Genomic DNA, 18,520 nt, shown 5'->3' with positions numbered 1-18,520 from the left:
TATTGAGGCTTGTTTTGTGTTCTAGTATGTGGTCAATCCTAGAGCATGTTCCATGTGCACTTTGAAAAAAATGTGTATCCTGTCTTTGGATGTAGTGTCCTATAGATATCAATTATGTCCAACTGTGCTATTGTGTCATTTAGGATATCTGTTGCTTTATTGACTTCCTATCTGAAAGATCTATCCATTGATGTCAGTGAGTATTAAAGTCCCCTACTATCATTGTATTTCCAACAATTTGCCCCTTTATGTCTGTTAGAATTTGTTTTATATATTTAAATGTTCCTATATTGGGTGCATATATGTTAATGAGTATGATATCCTCTTCTTGTATTGATCCTTTTATCATTATATAGTGTTCTTCTTTGTCTTTCTTAATTGACTTTGCTTAAAGTCTATTTTGTCTGATACGAGTATTGCTATCCCTGCTTTCATGTCATTTTTCATTTTCATGAAATATCTTTTCCCATCCCCTTACTTTAAATTTATGTGTGTCTTTCACCCTAAAGTGGTTCTTTTGTAGGGAACATTTTGTAGGTTCTATTTTTTTAATCCAATCTGTCATTCTATGTCTTTTAATCAGAGCATTTAGTTCATTGACATTTAAAGTAATTACTGATAAATATGTATTTATTGCCATTGTAACCCTTGTTTTACAGTTGATTTTGCATTTCTTTTTTGTTCCTTTCATTTTCTGTTTTTGCTTTTGTAGTTTGGTTTTCTTTTTTTTTTTTTTATTATGCCTGAGTTCCTTTCATTTTGGTTTTTGTGAATCTATTATATGTTCTTGATTTATGGTTACCCTAGTTTTCAAGCACATTAACCCATAAAGTATCTACTTGCCTTAGGCTGATATCCTGTCAATTCAGACACGTTCTAAAAGATTTACATTTTTTACTCCCCTCCACATTTTGTTGTTTTGATGTCCTATTTAACATCTTTATGTTTACCCTTTTGCTGTTTGTTGTAGTTATAATCACCTCTACAGCATTTTTTATTGTTTTTTTAATGTATATCCTGACTTGTTTATGTGATCTTCAATCCTTTTTATATTTGCCTTTCCTATTGTGTTATTCTGTTTTCCTTAGATCCTTACTTCTTTTCTTTTAAGAGGAGTCCTGTCAATATTTCTTTGAGGTTAGGTTTAGAATTGCTGTATTCTTTTAGTTTTTGCTTGTCTGAGAAATTCTTAAGTTTCTCCTTCTATTCTGAATGATAGCCTTGCTGGGCAGAGTATCCAAGGTTGTAGGATTTTCCCCTTCAGGACTTTGAATCTATCATGCTACTCCCTTGTGATTGTCAGTGTTTCTGTAGAGAAATCGCTGATAGCCTTATGGAAGTTTCTTTATAACTGATTTTTTTTTCTCTTGCTGAGGTTAGAATCCTCTCTTTATCTTTAACTTTTGCCATTTTAATTATGATATGTGTTGGTATCAGGCTATTTGGGTTTATTTTGTTTGAGATCCTCTGTACTGATTATACCTAGATATCTGTTTCCTTCTTTAGGTTTGGGAAGTTTTCAGCCATAATTTCCTCAAAATCTTTTCAATCCCCTATTCTCTTCCTTCTTCTGGAACCCCTGTTGTGCGTAGGTTGGGATGCTTTATATTATCCCATAGAGCTCATATGTTCTTTCATTTATTTTATTTGTCTTTGGTGTTTGCTGTTCTGAGTGAGTGATTTCCATTATTCTATCTTTCAAATCACTTACTCAGTCTTCTGCTTTCTTTAGTCTGTTATTCATTGCTTTTAGTTCAGTTTTTATCTTGGAAGTTGTGTTTAATTTTGATTCCTCTTTGTAATTTCTGTTTCCTTGCTACATTTATCTGCAATTCTATAGATAATATTTCTTAATTACTTTAACATTTTTATTACCTCCCTTTTGAACTTGGGGTCTGGAAGGCTGGAGCGCTCTGTTTTATCGTTTGTCCTTTCAGAGAAGTTCTCTTGTTCTTTTAATTGGGGATAGTTTCTCTGCTTTCCCATTTTACTTAAATTTCTCTGACTCTATGAATTTAGGAGATTCACTTATCCACTGTGGTCTTGAAGAGATGTTTTTATATGGGAGCATGCCTATGCAGATTCTGTAAGTTCAATATTTTTGGTGTGAGGGCTGTTTTGGTATGGATGCCTGCCACATATTTCCTCAGAGCATGTTGGCCATTGTCTCCCTTGATAAGGGGGTATATTTGATGTGGTGACCAGAGCTTGAGCTTGCACTGGATATTGGCCAAAGTCTCCTGTTTTCTCTTCGGCTGTCACAGCTCTATTGGGGGCAAGATCTAATCCCCAGTTGTTGGAGTATAAGCCTCCACATCTGGTTCTAAACGCACATGTGTGTGCTCACAAGGCCTGTGGCTGTCGTAGTTGTGCCCCATTGTGTGAGGACACTGACAATGGGGCTCTTATTGTGAACCTGTGCCTCATCTTGATTGTGCCAACAGTGGCAACACAGATCACACTCCAGGCTCTTCAGCCTGTCTCCATGCAGCTACACTTAGTCCTTTCCCCATGTCCTGTGTTTCAGCACCTAACTGCTGCATGTATTAGCAGGTATACATTTTGGTCTAGAAAATACGATGATGTTGCATCCAACAGTGCCAGCCTCCCTCTGCCTGTTTGTTTGCAAGCCTGCACCTGCATACTCCTCTTGAGGAAAGTCCAGGCCACTCTAGCTTTCTGTCTTTCCCAGACAGCCAAGCAGGTTCCCAAGGCAAAGGCACTTTCCTCTCTCACACCTCCCTCCCAGAGGCACAAGTCACTTCCAAATTCCTTTTATTTTCCCTTTGCTTCCTACCCAGTTATGTGGAAATCTTTCTTGCAGCTTTGGTTGAATAAGAGAGATCCTCTGCCAGCTTTCAGTTGGTTTCCTGTAAGAACTGTTTTACATGTAGATGTAATTTTGATGTGTCTGTACAGGGAGGTGAGCTCCACATCCTTCTACTGTTGATCTCTGCCTGGGTTGGAATTTTTTATAATAGCCAAATCATTCCTTAATTTTTAGAATGCTTCCTTAAATCTACTTACAATATGACAATAAAATTGATAAAGTGGTTTGAAAATATTTTAGTTGTTTTACAAACACTAATTTATTATATTTATGTGCCAGGCACTATGTAAGATCTCCACAAATATCAGTTCCTTTAATCCTCACCATATTTCTATGAGTTAAGTACATCTAATTTCTGCAATTGTAGATGGAGACATTGATTTACAGTGACATTAAGTATCTTGCTCAAAGTCACTGCTCGTAGATGGTGGAATTAAGACTGAACCCTCACAATCTTGTTCCAGTATCAGTGTTTTTAACCACTTCCATATCACCTATAAAACAATTTTTTTAAAACAAATAATATAGTTGCTGTCACTAGTCTGCTCATCAAGACCAATGCTGGCTATGTCTTCTTGCCTTTATTTAGAGTTGCCTTTATTTTATTTTTGAGATATACTCCAGCCTGGTATGTTAGATGCTAGTATTTTTCCACTGTCTATTAAAGTTTCCCAGCTTATTGGAGCCATCCGTTCCAAGTAATCTTGAGTAGCTTCTTGGATAGGCTAGTCTAATTATTCTCTCCTATGGCAAAGAACATTTAATGTTCACTGAATATCCACGTGTTCTCTCACTTTCTCGAGCCTTCTTGTAATTAAGCAGGGCTTTTGGACTAGTTATTGTGAGTGAATTTTGAGAGAGAATGATGGGTCCCTCTTCCAGGTTGTGGCAGTGTCACCATCCCATGCAACACTCCGGCTTTTGTCACTACTTTCCTTTCTTTTTATGTTTTTTCTTTTTCCTTTCCTTTCTGATCAAATTTCTGATTAATGGAAGGGCAATGAGAAACAATGCTTGTTTTTAGTACTTGTTAAAAAAGCTTTTGCAAGTATAGTTATTGGCTTGTATAATTACTAAATATATAGTGATTTTCCATTTTATCATTTATAATCTGAAATAGAATTGAGACCATGATTTACTGACTCAGCCAACCAAAATAATTGAGACTCTATGCCAGGCACTATCGGTTATTGCCAAACTTGTAAAATAATGTGTAAGTCTGTAGGACTCAATGATATGTTACACGATCAAAATAAAACAAAAATACTGTATTAAGCACTGTAAAAGGAGCATAAACAAAGTGTAGTGAAAGAGTAGAGGAGAGAGGACAAATTGGTTAGTGATTACTGGCTCAATAAATGAATTAATATTTGAATATGTGTCTTCAATTTTTTTAATCCTGATTTTAATATATCTTATTTTGTCTCTAATTGTGAAAAGTTAACTTTCTGGATGTCTTGAAAATAAGTGATACATATTTATGGAGTTCTTTCATAGTGCTGTTTTTGAGAGTAGGTACTGGTGAATAGAATTTAATAAATAGAATTTTTAATGGATATGTTATTGTCATTTATGATTCTTACTTGGTTTACTTCTCTTTTTCCTCAAGCGTGTAGATTGTACCTTGGTTGTCTCAAAAGTGGACATTTACAAAGAAATTTTGACATTCATGATCTGCTTTTAAGAAGATTTGAGGTAAGAAAACATTTATTCAAACCCTTTAATTTAATATCTGAGGAAGATCAAAATAGTAGCAGCTGAGTGAATTATCCAAGGTGTCCCACATGATCCTCCTCTACATCATTCTAATAGGAGAAAATAAAAATATATTAGCTGTAGATACAGGATGGAACCTAGGTGAAAACAAAGCAAGAGCTTGAAACATAAACGATTATGGAATAAATAGCAGAAGATAGGGTAAATGTTATCTAATATAAATTAAAGAGAACCATGTTTATTTGCATCTGGCCTGTTCAAAATTCAAAAGCTGAAAAGACTGGTAAAATTTTCTAGGTTTACAAAACTATTTACACACTGTGGGTATAAAATGAAGCTTTATATAATTTATCATGGTAGTTCTGAAACTATTTAATGACTTTTCTGTTTACCCTTCCCCCAAAACCATCCAGTTGAGTTGCTGATGCAAGAGTCAGTGCACATTTTAATGTAATAAAAAATGTAACACAAAGCCCACAAAGCCAGTAAATACCCTCTTTGTCTCTGATGCATGTCAGGAAATTGAAGTAAATAGATTTAAAACTCTAACATTACAGACGATGAGATTAAAAAGCCATTAGTAGTCATAAGCCCATTAGAACTCTGGGCACCAAAAGACTGTTAGAGAAATTTCTTGACCAGATAAAAAACATATTGGTATCATCCTTCTTTCATTATTCAATGAAAGGGTTTATTGGATGCCTTGTTGTTAGTATCCTGTTCCTTTCTGTAATGGATGCTTTTAAACAGAAAAAGTTTCATAAGTATTCTTCTCTTTAAAGACAAAAAATTAAAGAACAAGAGAAGTGACCTCTTGCTTCTTTGACATCGTAAGTGAAGCACTATCATTTAATGGTCTGAATGGAGTAAAAGCTTGGATACTCGAAGTCTCCCTGTCAACTTTCTTAGTCTTTTCTCTTGCTGCCCTGTTATTTGCGCATGTTTTTCACAGACACCCATGAAAGCTGAAGAAATGAACATCTTTTCCAGTCTCCTAAAAATACTCCTGTGTACTCCAGCCGAGGACATGGGAGAGACTTTCTGTTCTTGTTGCTTCCTCTCAGAGTTTTCATTCAAAACATGGTTCCAAGTTGAAATGAAATGACCCTAAGCCTATCACTTAAGGACAGGACCAGAATGGGTAATGGTGGGGAGAAGAAACATGGGAGAAAACACACTTGCTGGTCAGATGGTATTATCATCTAAGGCACTGTTGGATTGAGATAACGAGTAAGGTGAAACGCAGGCTTTTAAAATAATAATTCATTCTTATTTGTGAAAGTTGCCTTTTGGCATACTCATTACACTGCCAAATCTATCTCTAAAAAAGAATTATGTGCATTTTAGTATATTCAATGAAATGAAACTTTTATAAATGAATGCTTATGTCCCATTGTGTAACAATGTGCCACTCCCACCCCCACAGTCCTGAAAAAAAATGGACTGGACTGCAGTTACCACTCAAGGGGAATTGTGCCTTGATATGACTGGCGATTGTTGCATTTGGCAAAATTCTCTTTATTAATATTTCACTTACATTACTGAACTTTCCTGCTCTTTCTCACCATTTTAGTTTATTAATACCTTGCTTTGCTACATTTACAGTTATTTTTCCATCATTTTAAATCTCCATCATTTTCACTCTGGATTACAAGCATTGCCATGTAAAATACAAAGGCTTAAGGACATTAACAATTACTGAAGTGACCTTGCAGTTCAAAAAGAAGCTTTACTTTTATTACACTAATAAGGCACTAATTGAAAATTGAAATAATTCTATCTTTCAACAACCTGAGTCAAAATTATTGTTAAATAATCCTAAATAGAGCTCAGGCAACATATTTCTTTGATCAGACATGACAATATACTGGTAACACAGTAGGATGAAAAAAATCAGTGGTTTTAAAGCTCTGACAGCTTAATGACATGAATAGTTGTAACTTGATTGTTTACTAAGTTAAACAATAGTTGGATGAAACTAGCAGATACCATTTTGTGTAACTGTGAATGCCATTAACTATATGGTTTAAGAATTTGAACTTATAATTTTCAGGGAAAAATTATCTTTCCCCTTTTGTCTTAAAAAGAGTACAGCACCTTTAGAGGTAATCTAATCAAATGACTTTGGGGATATCTTCCAAACACAGGATGGCCAGGGATGATGATCCAGTCTTCAGTGAGCAACTAATGAGGTAGCTAGGTCCTTGTATGTCTTCCTGGGACCAGCAATTGTTAGTGTAGGGACCCGAGCCTCTTGGTTATATCATACTACTAACAGCCAATCCATTACAAATGTGCTAACCACACATGGGGTGTTAATTGGAGCTTGGCACCCCCTGGAGCATGACAAATTAATTCTCCACCAGTTAGAAATAAACAAGACCCCAATGGGCTTTTATTAACTACTGTGAATTTGGGACTCTTTAACCCTTTTTGGACTACCCCATTTATTTACCGCAGATTTAAATGAAATTAAACCACAAAAATATACCTGTATCTATTCTGGTGACACAAAATGCATTAAAGTTGTGATTAATATGTAAATTGTTTGATATGCTTTATCAATTGTATGGTATGCCTTCTTTCCTTATTAATTGAAAAGTCACTCCACAGATGTTTTCTTTCTTTAAACATGTGGTAAGATAATATAATTGTAAGGCAGTACTGTATAATGATTAATAGAGTAGCTTAAAAGGCAAGCAGATCTGGACTTAGATTTTCCAAGTTTGAAAACCATGTCTAATCATCATTTCATATGTAACCTTGGAAAACTTCTATTAACTTCGTCCTCATTTATAAAATGAGGATTTGAAATATCTTAGGATTGTAGTGAAGATGAAATGTAAATAGCACACATATTGTTGAATATAAAATCTCTACATATGGATCATAGCAATTCATATGTATAAATCATGGATTATACTCAGAAAAAGTCACTGCATTTTCTGACCTTGAGCAAAAATACTGCATTACAGTTTCAAGTATTTTTAAATATCCTTTCAGCATTTGGCAAGACTGCAGCTTCCCTTTTAGTCAGGTAAACACAGCATCAGAGGGACCCTTGTAAATATGCCAGAATGTGGAACTTCTCTGTACAAGACTCTTTCCAATAGCTTTTCATCCCAACCAAAGTAAAAGCCATAGTTTTTGAATGGCTTATGAGGTCTTAGATCTTCTACCATTGTCTCAGCCACTCTTTCTGCTCCTGCAGTCAGGCTTGCTTGCTTATCATCCAGCCTTCCAAGGGAAATAAACTTATACCTCCTGGCTTAAATCTTTTGTGTCCCCCAAATTTCTGCATGATTCACTTCTATGCCTCTTTATGGTTTCTGCTCAAATGTCACCTTATCGTAGAACTTTGCTGTCCTCCTTATATAAGAGAAAATCCTTCATTTTGGATCGTTCATCTTTTATCCCTTTTTTATTAGCCTATGCCAGAATGTAAGTTTCATGAAAACAGGGAATTTTTTTTCCTCTACTGCTTACAACAGTTCCAGGTACACAGAAAGAACTTAAAACAGTTTAGCTGACAATTACAGAATCCAAAGTAGCAGTGACTTAAAACAGGAACTTGTTTTGCTCTCTCAGAAGTCCCCTGTCAGGTTATAGGTTTCTTAATTTCAGATCTTTTAGCTTCAAGGTAAATGCTGTAGCTTCAGCTCGAGTTCTCCAGCCACCATGTCTGTATTTCAGTTATGGGAAAGGAGGAGAGAAGATCAAACCCCTCTACTTAATAAGGACATTTTGCAAAAGTTGCATGTAAAACCTCCAATATACATTACTGGCCATTAGTCGTATGACCAAACCTAACTATAGGAGATACTGTAAAATAAAATGTTTTGAGCAGCCACAGATACAGCTAAAATTCCATAGCTCTATTATTATAGGACATGTGGAAAATAGATATTGATGGACAACTAGCAGACTGGGACATTTCTAAGTGATATTTCTAGGAAAACTATGTTACAAAGGACTAATTTTTAAATTCAGTTTTGATTCTATGGATTGCAAAACCAGTGCACTGAAAACTAAAATACCATCAGTTTTAAGGAGTTAATGATAGTGGTCCAGAAATGTTGTTTCACATTCTTAGAAAACTATTGCAAGAATGAATGCTGAATATTCATTGAAATATTTTATTTTGACTTGAGAGAAAAACAATGTATATAAAATCTAAACACTGTTGAACTTTTAGTTTTGCCATAGACTCAGAATAATTTTCACTAACTCGACCTCATTTTTCTTTTTGTTCCATCCAATAAAGAATAGCAGTTGATCAGTTCAATCAGGTAACCTAGAGTTCAGTAAATACTATTCTCTTCTGTTCTGTTAGATCCTACGTCTTGAAGTGATGGGTAGTAAAACCTGCTTTTAAACAAACAAACGATAACAACAAAAAACCCTACTTAAGAACAATCTCACTTTCTCTTAAAAAAAAAAAAAAAAGGCTTCAATGAATTTCCCCTGTCAGTTGCATTTTCTGCCTCTGAGGCTTCTCTGAGCGATTTCCCTGATCAGTGAGGCAAGGGATTCTGCCTGCCAGCTTCCCGAGCAGATCTAGGGGAAAATTAACACATCCACAACTGAGCTCAAGCATTGCTGACATCTGGTTTACTCATTTTCACAGCACACTTGCACTGCACCCTATTGCCTTCTTCTTATGCGCTGTTTTATCATGTGGCTCATTTCAAGAAAGTGCTTTTTACTTTTAGGTACTATTCTGTAGTATGAAGTGTGGCAAATAGGAAATAAAACAACCTTGAAAGAGCATTTCCACGTATATGCTGCTATAATAATCACTGAATATCAAACCTCAGAACTTACGATATGCTCTACTTGGTAACAGCTTATGAGACCAGGGACAATGTTGATACCTAAAGAAACCCATCTCACTTTTGAAGAGAATGAAACAAGATACCAACAACAAATCATCTCTTCAAATGAAATGGAATTTATTGCTTTCTAGAAAGATAATAAGCAATTGCATTACACAGTTACTTGCTTGATAGTGCTTTTCCTTAATAGTAGGAAAATGAAACCAAAGCTTAAGGCTTTAGGTTTAATTTTAAATTGTACCTTTCAAAAGTATTCTGTGTATTTTCTATTCTCTACTTAAAATTAAATTGCCTCATTTGTGTATAATAATTAACATAGAGAAACCTCGTTAATACAGACTCCATTTAGTTTGGAATATATGATAAAGCAAATAGTACTAAAAATTGCTTTGATTCTATGGACACAGGTTCTGCTGAGAAAATTTGTATAACAAAATTTATATTACATTGTAACCTGCACAGTGAGAGACATAATGAACAGATTATTAGTGCTTCATCACATATAGAAAATTGAGAAAGAGTATCTGCCAAAAAAGTTTAATTTGAATTGTTCCCATACACTTAGTATTATTGAAAGTATACTTACAAATGTCTCTCAATTCAAATTTTTATTGTGATTTGTTCTGTTCAGTCATTAACAGTGCATTCTTGAATCTTCTTTTAAAGAAAGATACATTCCATAGTCCTATATTATTGACCTGTATCAGACCTTTGACTCATAATATTATTAATGCTCTTTTGGAAATGAAGTGCAGGTATAGAAGGAGAATATACTTAGTATAACACTCATGAGGAAAGTTACAATCAGAAACTGAGTATTTTGTAGAATAAAGAGATAATTAAATGCCTATGAGGTATTTGACAACATTTTTCAACTGTCACTTGGAAAATTACAAGAAATACATTCTCACAACCCGAATCATTAGGTAGAAACATGTAGGCATAGATATGTTAAGGGTGGGTATTGAATTCAACCAAATTCTCTATGTAGTCATTAGGAAAGTCTTTAAAATGTAACAAATTTTATTACAAATCCCACATTTTCATTGTAAATTTACATACCTAATAAAACTCAACAGTTGGAAAGTAAATCTTTTATTTTCATTAATAAAGGGTAAGAATATATATATTCAAATTATAGTAAATAACAATTTTTAAAAGAATAATCTTTAAAATATTAAAGTATTTAAAAATTAAATAGGATTAATTTAAAGTTGAATTATCTTACAAATTAAAAATTTTCTGTGTGATTTAACTAGCCTGAGTCCCACTGATAGATACATTTGTATCCATGAAAAATGTTGTCATGTTTTGTCTCAAGAGACCACCAGAGAAACTGTTGACTAAAAAGTTAAATTTATTATTCTGACTCCCTTAAGGAAGAACCCACCTTGAGTCTCAACAGTACTTAAGAGGGAGGTATCGGAGAAAAACATTTGTAGGGTTTTAGGGCCTAGACTGGATTATTTTAAGATGGATCTTACAAGGAAGAATACTGGTTAGGGTTGGTCAGAATTTTTGATATCAAGTCAAAAATCTTGAGGCATGTCGTGATGATCAGGCTCTTAGTCTTGAAGAGTACACTGTTTTAACTGGCTCTTAGTCCAGCTTTCCAGGAGCAAATGGTTCCTTGAGCAGGCAGCTCAGTCATTTTCAGTTGTCCTAAATAATGTCTAACATAGGAAACTATGCCTGGTACTGCTGTTATTTAACACAGAGACAAGTAATTTTCTCAATTTATAGGATCTTCTGTTTGTATGAACACAAACAAAAATTCTTAATAAATGGTAGATATTGTTCTCACATTGATATGCTCCTAAATTTAACCATTATGTCTAGAAACTATTTATGCCTACTTTTCCTTTTCAGTGCTATCTCTTTACTTCCTCTTCAGTTCAGAATACAAGGGCTTCCTGATTTCTAATACTCCTATTACCAAAATAGATAAAAATCTGAAAATATATGAAATTTTAATTTTTAAAAGTAAATGGTGGGAATTATAAAATTAAAATAGTAATGCTTTATGTAGGTTATGTTATTTAACTATTAATCACATTCTATTGTCCTATAATTTTCTCCATTTAACTTGTACTAAGGCCAAAGCAGACAAAAGTTAAGTAATTTGAGAAGGTCACTCTGGCTTGGTGATAGAATTTGACTTGTATGTATGAGTTTAACCACTATGATTAAGGAAAAAATTCTTCATTGAATAAATGGAAAAGAAAGATATTATAGGTTTTGAGTGCGTGACTTGGTGTGTCTATCCCAGAGAGAAGTCCGGGGGCTCTCCTCTGAAGAAATGGAACTAATTATGTGAAATACCTAAAACATTTAGTGATGCAGAAGAATAAGGGATCTGGTTGGAGTGTGATCATTCCATGTCCTGGATTTCAGTTAACCCAGATTTTTGGACCAATATCTCCCTCTTTTTACTCTGTCAAACATATGATATACAGGCTTTCTAATATCCTACAAGACATTTTGGGTCTCTAATTAGCTGTGTTTAATCTAGGTCATGGCTTTCTTCTTCTTACATCTATACTTACCACTCCTTAAGATACTTTTCATCTTATCAAATGTATTGACATTCTTCATGGGTTATATTCTGCATTAGTCTGTTTTCAGTATTTTTATAGTCTTTATTTCTGGGACTTATATATAAAAATTATATATAATCATGCTTTTTGAACAAGTCTGGTGTCTGGGGAAATATGGATCAGAGGGAAATAGTGTTTGTCCTTACTGCCTCTTTATCCCTTAGTGCCTCAGAATTTTCATCCCATGTATCTGATTTACAATAGTTGTGATTTTGATAGTGGGAAAGATCACAGGAGAATACAAGATGAGGTAAGTAGAACTTGATGATAGGGTGTTCTGGAGAAAGTTAACAGCATGGAGTAGAGAAATTCAACAGTTAGATAGTTAGTTATCCTGGACCTTTAGGGACTAATACACGTGAATATTTCTGCATATGCTCATAAGACCCTCAAAACAAACCAACTTGTTGACTCTGAATTTGCTCATACCAATTAAAGTACCAAAATTTAAGAAAGTTCTATTAGAAAAACTAATATGCCACTTCCACTTTTAAATGGTAGTGTAAGAAACCCCATGGACTGACTCTAGCAAAACTGAAACTGGTTTAAAAATATATATATATGTACACACACACACATACGTACACACATACTGTAAAAGTCACTTCTCTGTGGAAATTCTCCTAAGGGTATATAGAAAATGAAGAAGCATCTATCCAGGAATATCTATAACCAAGAAAGCCCCTCCTTGGGTTCTGGACAAACCTCAAAGACTTGACTGAAAAACTATCCCTGCAAAGGGCCTAAATTTAATTGGATCACTCTATGGAGTAATGTAGGCTCCAAAGCATTATCAAAAATTACAGAGCACTCCACTGTTACTAATGAAGCCTAACACCTAGTAGGTATGCGCCAACAGAGGCAAACAGTTAATAGAGATATCAGGGGAAGAAACAAAGAGAATTCTGAAAGAAAAACAAAAAACACTGTCATCCAAGTGTATTTGTGTACATGTCCAAGGCTGAGCTTCTAAAGAGCAAGATAACAGATTTCACATTGAGAGAGAAACATACTTTACAAAAATAGTACAGCCAAATCACTAAATAAGCAAACATGAAAACAAAACAAGCTGTTAGGTGAGTTGGGAATCCATTCTGGGAGTTCCTACAATGTTATCTAAACCATCTACATTTTAATAAAAGATATTTTGAGAAAAGTGAAAACACAAGACATTGGGACCAATACAGAGGAAAAAATTCAAGCAATAAAGACTATCTGGGAGAGGGCCCAGGTGTTGGGTTTAACTTAAGGCAAAATAGATTTTTAATGACACACATGCTATTAAAGATAAAGCAGAGCATTTTGTAATAGAAGAGTTGATCCAGTAGGAAAACATGGCAATTTAAAACATATGCATCTTACAATGGAGCCCTAAGTTACATGAAATATGAACTTACGAAACTGAAGAAATAGATAATTCAACAGTAGTTGTAGAATTCAGTATTCTACGTTCGGTATGGATAGAATTACTAGGCTAAAGGTCATCTGGAAGATACATGATTTGAAGAACACTATACAGCAACCAAACCTAACAAACTTCCATAGAACATTCCAGCCAACGACAGAAGTATAAATATTCTTCTCAAGAGCACATGAAACATTCACTGTGAAAGATAGTATGCTAAGCCATAAAGCAAGACTTAATACGTTTAAGAGATTGAAATCATACAAACTACATTTTGTTATGACAATGGAATTAAATTAGAAGTCCAAACCCAGAAAGAAATTAAGGAAATTCATAAATGTATGGAAACTAAATACCACAATTCTGAACAACCAGTGGGCTAAGGAAGAAATCATGAGGGAAATTGGAAAATACTTTGTGGTATTCAAAAATGAAGAGAACTTAATACTTATGAGATGCAGTTAAAGCTGCAGAAAAACAATTTAGTTCACTTTGGTGAAATAGACAAATTCCAAGAAAGTGACAAAACACTGAAACTGACTTGAAAAATAGAAAATTTGAATATACCTATAACAAGTAGAGATTGATTTAGTTATTTAAAAAACTACCCCTAAAAAGTACAGGGTCGAATGGCTTTTACTGGTGAACGCTACCACATGTTTGAAGAGTGACTAATAACAATTTTTTTCACAAATTCTTCCAAAATATAACAGAGGAAGGTATACTTCCTAACACATTATATAAGACCTATATTAGCTTGTTTGGAAAACTTTATTCTAACAGTTGGCCACAAAGTAAAACATAAAGATATCATCTGACCCAGCAATTCTACTAGAGATACCCCAAAGAAATAAAAACCTATGTCCACACAAAAACTTACACACCAATGTTCCTAGCTGTATTTTTTCTCAACAGCCAAAAAGTGGAAATAACCCAAATGTCCGTGAACTGATAAATAGAGTAATGAAGCATGATGTATCCATTAAACAGAATATTATTTTGAAATAAAATAAGGAAATGAAATACTGTTAAAAGCTATAAACTGGATAATCCTTGAAGACATTATGTTATATGTAAGAAGTCAGTCACAAACACCACCTATTACATTGTTACATTTCCATAAAATGTCCAGAATAGGCAAATCTGTACAGACAGAAAATAGTATTTACCTAGTTCTTGGGTGAGGGAAGGAAGTGAAGCGGTAAGGAAAAACAGAGTGACTGCTGATATGTATGGGGTTTCTTTCTGAAGCAATAAAATATGCTAAAGTTGATGATGGTGATAATTGCACAGCTCTGTGAATATATTAAAAACCATTGAATTGTAAACTTTAAATAGGTGAACTGTGTGTATGTGATTACATACTAATAAAGTTATAAAATATGTGTTTCATTTTTGTTAATTATATTTCTATGTATATTTAACTATAGATTTATGTATATGTGGGAGCGAAAAAAACAAATGCATGTATTTATGTGTGAGGGAAAGTAAAATGTACACTATGTACATTTTCATGTAGTGTTTGCATTCTTGGAAAAATTGCTTACCTTTATAAAGATGAATATTCAATTTCCTGAATACGATTTATCCATTCTAACTTACTGTAGAATCAGTGCCCATTAAGTGAACATGGTCCCCCTTCCAGGAGACTTCTGATGGTTAGAAATGAAAATCCCAACTACTGAGTTTTTTTCTTAAAGACTAACAAACCCATGGGAAAGGACAGTAAAAAAGTAAAACAGAATACCATGATATTTTAAGATTTCCTTAAGGAGATATTAATTTTGAATAAAACATGAAGATTTTGGTCCCCTGGTTTTTAAACAAATGGTTGCTTAATTGAAAATGTGTCCTAAAGCACTGTAGTGAGCATCTCACTTCCATAATATTATTCAAACTTTGCTTCAAGCATATACATTTAGATACATAGTTTGGCATTTTGCAATATGTACATACTGCATAATCAAAGGCATGAAATACTCAGATAAAACACAGCACAGTGTCTTAAAAAATAAAATTATGACAAGTGTGCTCATTAGGAGATTATATGATACATGTATGTAAGGAAAAGCTGAGTTTATTTACAATATTAGTATTTCCAGAAACTTTTTTCCTAATAGGGATGTTATATGTTTGCATTTTTTCTTTTTATTCACTGCTGCTGAATTGATAATTGTTATTTCAAATGTCACAACTGCAATAACATGTTTCAAAAATGTTCTTACCAGGGATATTACATTCACCTCCTACTTTTTTGGAGTTTACACTTAGCCTATAATTATGGAACCTAGTCTTCCGACATTCTTTTCATTTTCTATGTTAGTGTCAGGTAACAACAGCAGCTCATCTAATTTTCACATCCTTGAATGGGTTTAAATATCTAAATATATACTGTGATCTTCGCTCAGAGTCTCTTCCAAGATTGTCTTCATTCCTAGTTTTTTGTTTGTTTTATTGGGGGTCTGTGTGTGAATTTTTCGTAAAGCAGGAAAGCTGAGGTCAGGGAAAAATGTGCAGTGAAAAAGAAAAAATCTGGGCTTTTTCATTTGCTGCCGTGATTGTGTAGTGGTTAGTACTCTGTGATGTGCTTTTGATATAGAGTTAAAAACTACTTTCTTATAAGTACGTTTTCATATTGGAATGTCTTATTTTTAACCTGGTAAATTATTAAGAAAATGGTGATAAACGCTATAGTTGCAGTGTTCTGATTTGGCCCCACCCAGAACAATTGGATTATTATTATTTTATCTTCCAAAAGGATTTAACTGTAATGACTAGCCTAAGGCCTAAAAAGTCTGAAGCAGTCTATCCCATTGAACTCTTTAAGGCGCCCTTTCTACGAGGATGGTGTCAAAATTAAGCAGGAGAGGGACCACAGGGAGGGAGGCAAGAATAGGCCCAAATAAAAGTGGAGGAAGGGAACAAAAGGAGAAAATCTCAGACAGCATTTTACCGTGATTTAGAACACTACCCTAAAATAACAGAAGGGGGAGCTCTGGGAAGTGATAAACACTGTTTTAGTCAAGCCCTTTTTCTCTCCGTTTGTGAAAACTAAATTCAAATAGAAATGGACAACAGAGAAGTATCGAGGTTAAATGCCATAGAACAGTATTTTAAGAAGAATGTAGAGTCTTACATTATCCTTATAGGTATTGAAAGTATTGCAGTACAAAGTAAAAATTAAAAAGTTTTAAAATGTAGAGTAACAAAGGAAGTGATAAACAGGTTTCAAGAGAAAATAATAAATATTGAAGATAAAAAAGGATTAGGTACAGGTACTAGAGTTCCTAAAGAACCTACAGAAAGCATAAGAGAAAATTAAGAAAATGTACATTTCATGGAAACTTTTCTTTAAAAAAATGTTCAAACTTTAAAAGATGCACTGTGTACCTGAGAATATTGACTATAATGATCAACAATCCCTATTTAGTAAAATTATTTCACCAAAAAGAAAATGAGGAAAAAATTAAGAATGCAACTTGGAAGGGAAGTACAATTAGATCATCATCAGACTTTTCAATAGCATTTTTATTCCAAAAAAACCCAAAAAGAGTAACATACTTAAGTTTTTCAAGTTAAGAACTTGAGAACTATGGATTTTATATCCAGGAAATTGGCTTTCAAATATAAAGGACTTCATAAAGGACTCTGTAAAACTATTATCAACTGGCAAAATGTCAGAGACTAGAGTTCCTGTAAGACCCCCCTGGAGATTTTACTCAAGAACAAGCTTCAGGAAAAGCAAACGACTAGAAAGACACAGATATCATGGAGAAAGGGTGAGCATTAAATATATAGTTTTCATAGAACCTAAACTAAATGAGAATTAAAAGGGGAGAAAATAGCATGTAGAGAATCTGTTGTTATTTAGGTAGATTACATTAATTAAAAATATTCAGTAAAAATACTCGGTGATAAAAGTATTAACATTATTAATCTAAAACTGTTATATGTAAAGAAAACACTGAAAATATGTAATTATAGATTATTTTAATTCTGTCATTCCTATTGTCCTAAAAAACTAGAATTCTCAGTGTGGAACTAAGGAGATTCAGATATAATGTAGAAAAAAAGTAAAGTAAAATCCCCACATATATAATAGAAATATCAGTATAAAACATGAGATATTTCACCTGTAAGTATTTTTTCACAACTTATGTGCACATGTATATGTATATATATGTATGTATAAGTACACACTCAATATCTAGCCAATATATGTTCTAGCTAGTATATGTATCCTTAGCTCTGTCCATTAAAAACATCTTAGAAACTGTGACAAGCACAGCACAGTTGGCTTCCCTGGCACTAATAATGACCCTGATGTATCATTTCCAGAGTTTTGTTAGGAAACAGCTGATTCCCATTCCAGGGCAGAAGATATACAAGATTAGCCTGGGACATCTTGCTATACCAGTTATCAAGAAAGCTTTCGAAGAAAATAAAAGGACTTAGGAACCTACTCCTGCTCCAGAAAAAAAAAAAAAAAACAGCCTTACTAAATACAAATATTAGACTGATATTTTAACCATATATTGGGTTAAAACATACAGTATATAAAGAACTTAAGTTCAGATGAAATTTTTTACAATAATTAATATGTTCTTGTTGGTAATTTCTTTGAGAATGAATGCCTGTGCTAAAATGCTGACTAGTCTCCCAAAATACAAGAAAAGATTTGTTTCCTGGGCCAACTCTTAAAAAGAATGGTTAAATATTTAAGAGATAGTGTCATAGCTTGCATACGGTATCCTCAATAAACACAAATTGACTTTTATACCATCTCTAAGTAGGTTGGTTATAAAACCTTTCTGAAAAGGTCATGGTTTCTGTTTGCTTTGAATTTGGTCTATGTATCAAACAAGTTGTATACCTAGTGCAGGTCATAAAATATTGGTATACTGTAAGAGGACTTTAAAAAAATTTCTCTGTTGAAATATAAATGGAATAACAAATAGATGTTTGTGACTTAACAGATTTTTACTAAAAAATAACTTCCATACTGATTATCTATTATATCCAAGTTGTAATGAATAATTTATGTACATAATATAAAATAGCTGTAGTCATAAAAGAAAACATACATTTTCACCTGTATATATCTATAATGAATTGTTGGACATCAGTAAGCCATCTC

The 18,520-nt window shown here is 33.6% G+C and overlaps 1 long non-coding RNA gene across 2 annotated transcripts in view; it reads left to right on the top strand.

Annotated features, from left to right (window-relative positions):
- The window catches only part of LOC140695991 (uncharacterized), a 535,357-nt gene that overhangs the window by 422,249 nt on the left and 94,588 nt on the right, over window positions 1–18,520 (top strand). For both annotated transcript variants that reach the window (XR_012071892.1, XR_012071891.1), the window contains one exon: window positions 4,440–4,525. This is a non-coding gene — a long non-coding RNA (uncharacterized lncRNA). The remainder of the gene's footprint in view (window positions 1–4,439; window positions 4,526–18,520) is intronic.

The sequence above is a fragment of the Vicugna pacos genome, chromosome 4, assembly GCF_048564905.1.
Source record: "Vicugna pacos chromosome 4, VicPac4, whole genome shotgun sequence".
Lineage (NCBI taxonomy): Eukaryota > Metazoa > Chordata > Mammalia > Artiodactyla > Camelidae > Vicugna > Vicugna pacos.
The sequence above is the reverse complement of the archived record's forward strand: the minus strand, read 5'-3'. Positions and strand labels throughout refer to the sequence as shown.